Genomic DNA, 3658 nt, shown 5'->3' with positions numbered 1-3658 from the left:
CCCCCCCCCCCCCCCAACACTGGCACGTAGGGGCCCCCCAAAAGTCTGGCTGCAACCCCCCATCACCACCATCCCTTCCTCCCTCTTGTCTCCCCAACCACCACCACCACCACCACCACTCCTCCCACCCTAATGTGAGGCTGGGGGCCTGGGAAGGACTTCAAGTTCACGGCCAGACCTCCTATTGAGCTGACAGCCTGACTGTTTGCTCAATTCGGCTCCCTATTCAGGGCCGGGCTGGAGGAGGGAGTGTTGAGAAAGGGCTGGAGGATTGGAGGAGGGTGTGGGGGGGTGGGGGGTGTTTCTAGATGGGACACGGTAGCACTGTTATAGCTATTCATTCAGCAAGGGGGGAGACAAGTAAAGAGCGAGGGAGAGAGTGAAGAGGGATGGGGGGGTGGGGGGGGTTCGAGTCGGGGTGCATAAATAAAAAGTGAGGAATCCAGGCTCAAAGTTTGCTTTGAGCGGTGTGCGCCTCTCTCACACTCTTTTAGACTCTTAATTACCGGCGCCTTCCACTTTTCTCTCTCCCTTTCTCTAACTACACCCCCTCCCCCCCCCCCCACCCTCCTCCTCCTCCCCATAACACACACACACACACACACACACACACACACACACACACACACACACACACACACACACAAAATTGCAATCATTCTCATCATCCTCTCTATCCCCTGGTTTTATTAGGCCACATGCTGGGGCTGTAAATTTACCATTAACAAGCTTATTCACTGTAGTCCTCTCAACAAAACAAGACCATGATGCCAATAACTCAAAGCGACACCAATACCCGAAACTGCCTTTTATGCCACCAACCTCCGCTGTTAGCCCCTCCTCCCCCTTCCCTTCCCTTCCCTCCCTCCCTCCCTCCTGTTTCTCACCCGCTCTCCCGACGACGGTGTAATGCTAAATGCCAAGGCTAACGTGATGCTCGCTAATAGCTCGGGTGATGCTAATTAGCGCGGCGGTTTGTCGATTTTTTCCTCTGAGCTGCGTTATCGGTTCGCCCTGCACTCGCTGACCCACTGTAATATTTTAAGTTGCTTGTCTGAGCTGCTCGAAAATGTCACACAAAAAAAAAAGAGAAAGAGAAAAAGAAGGAGGTTTGGTGACCGTCTGAAGTCCAACTCAGCCTAGCTTAGGGTGTGTCACATGCTTCCTCTTTGTATTAGCAGCTCGTAGCGTACCAGGCTCCCGCTAAGGCCTTTCAACTTCAGCCCCAATCCCCTCAGCTGGTGCACGGAGCTGCGCTCACCTCCGCCAGATTTAGGACTCACAAGAAAATACCCCCAATAAGCCTCCTTTTGATAAACTGCCACTCACAGTCAACTGTCTCAGATAATTGTTCTGACATTCATATGATTGGCCTCTCTCTGTGTTTTGACTGAATCGAAGCTGAATCTTTAATGTCATCTCTCTCTCTCTCTCTCTCTCTCTCTCTCTCTCTCTCTCTCTTTCTCTTTTTTCGTGTTTACAGGTGAGTGCTGTCGGCGCAGGAGGATCTGCAACAGACGACGGAGGGATGGCAGGACTGCTCCTTCTGCCGCCGTTTCCCGCCTTTCAGCCTGGAGTAAACGCGGACGACGGCGATGACTTTGGGACATTGCGGTGCTCTGTTTTTCGCCTCTTCGGTGTTGCATTATGGGAGCCAATGCTCAAAGCTGGACTTGATAGTGAACGCAAACATCACGGCGGTGATGGACTGTGACACTGTGGGGGAAACAGGGTCCGGACAGAAGATCAGCAGCTGGAGGCGTCACTCTTCTCTTTGTGTTTCTGAGGGTGTGGCTCTGACGTTTGTAAATTATCATTAAACAATATTAATTAGACTTGAAACTATATAATGTGTCAACTAATAACTAACATAAGGCTCCACTCACTGTAGGTGATATTTGATGAGCTGTAGCCCGCGTTGTGTTTGATTTGCTTTTGTTATAGTTGCTAGGACTCAAAGACGCGTGAATGTGAGACCCACGGCAGCAGTGAATAATACTGCACTGCGATTGGACAGCTCCATGTGTCGGCTGACACAATGGCGAAGGAGTGAGCTGTCGTCTTTATACTCTATGCAACTGTTTTATCTTCATTTTTTGTTTTTTTGTTTGTACTTTGGATTTTTTTTGTTGTTGTTTCTGGGCTGTAGTTTATAGACGTTCCTCCAGACGTCATCGAGACACGTGGTTTCTGAGGGAGCCGACACTCCCGTCGTTAATACACTGATGCAGAAGTTACAGTGGGCGTGTTGTGCGAGTGTGTGACAGACGACAGAACATGGTTTCTGTGTCTTGTATTTGCCGCCTTAACAGACTCTGATTGGACTGTGCAGCCACGAGCCGCAGTCTGAGTAAACGTGGACTCTCACATTTAATATTCCTGATGGCAGGAGTGTATTTGATCAGCAGGAGAGTAGCTGAGCAGGGCTCATGGTTCTGTGTGTGTGTGTGTGTGTGTGTGTGTGTGTGTGTGTGTGTGTGTGTGTGTGTGTGTGTGTGTGTGTGTGTGTACACAGAACCTGCCACACTATTAAAACCTTCCCAGCAGGCTTTGAGACGCAGCAGCTTGGCTCATAGCCGTCACCTGCTTCGCTGTAATGCTACATCTCTGGGTGAGACATGACAAATACATTGGCTTCAAACACCGCCTTAATTTCCTGTCCTTGACATTAACACACACACACACACACACACACACACACCCAAATGCAATAAAGCAAGTACTATCGCAGCCTAATTCATTCTATATTAATTTCCAGGAAGTGGCAAATTTTTTATTACGATTGATAATCTATGCAAATCTTTTAAATATTACTTTAAACAATCTATGTCTATGCAGTGCTTTTGCAATTGATTCAAGGGAGGATATCTTGGTCTAATTTAGAAAATGTATTCTTTTGATAATCATGCACATCCCAGTGCTCAAGACAATTACTTATCTGCCTGGATAAGCTTGAAATTATGTTTTTAATCTCTGGCAAAAAAAAAAAGAAAAAAAAAAAAGGAGTCACTCTTGTGATATCAGTCCAGTGGCATGAAAACCATGAGTTGTGGTCTAAAATAATGAAATGGGTTGCACTAAATCTCTTTTTTTTTCTCCTTAAATGCAGATCTGTGCGGAAACGCTCTTTATGTCGTAGCTTATTGTTTTAGACGAGCGGCCGTCTTTGTGTTACGCAATCTGACGGCTACGTGTTCACCACATGTGCCTTTCTGTGGAAAACTACTGTGTTGGAATAGTAATAAAGGTTTACATTGAAAACAATGGAAAACTGGATGTTGTGCATTGTTTTGTTTTTTTTTTTGTAAGTTTGATGTGCACGTGATCGGGTGGGAGGAGCCTCGCGTGATTGACAGAGAGGTCGTCCAGTCAGCCGCCACATCACTGAGCTTTACAGTGAAATATGTAAAATAACAAACATATGTGATATATATGAGGAATATTGAAACACAAAAGAAACAAGAATAAAATCTAAATTTCTCCAATAGCTGGTCCAAATCAGGTCCAACATAGTGTTACAGCCAAATGAAAAGATTATCATAATTCCCCTGAGATCAAACAATTTCCAAAACACCATCAGGGACGTGGGTTTGCTTTTCCTGTCGCGTTTGGCATCGAGCTGCACGGCGGCAGAGGAGAGCGGCGCCCTGTGCTCGTT

The 3658-nt window shown here is 46.9% G+C and overlaps 1 long non-coding RNA gene across 1 annotated transcript in view; it reads left to right on the top strand.

Annotated features, from left to right (window-relative positions):
- The window catches only part of LOC111234068, a 10560-nt gene extending 7296 nt beyond the window's left edge, over positions 1 to 3264 (top strand). Inside the window, exon 3 of the long non-coding RNA XR_002665638.1 lies at positions 1484 to 3264. This is a non-coding gene — a long non-coding RNA (uncharacterized LOC111234068). The remainder of the gene's footprint in view (positions 1 to 1483) is intronic.
- The last annotated feature ends 394 nt before the right edge of the window (positions 3265 to 3658 follow it).

The sequence above is a fragment of the Seriola dumerili genome, unplaced genomic scaffold (genome assembly GCF_002260705.1).
Source record: "Seriola dumerili isolate Sdu_G_001 unplaced genomic scaffold, Sdu_1.0 BDQW01000435.1, whole genome shotgun sequence".
Classification (NCBI taxonomy): Eukaryota; Metazoa; Chordata; class Actinopteri; order Carangiformes; family Carangidae; genus Seriola; species Seriola dumerili.
Note: the sequence above shows the minus strand (reverse complement) of the source record. Positions and strands in the feature narration are given on the sequence as shown.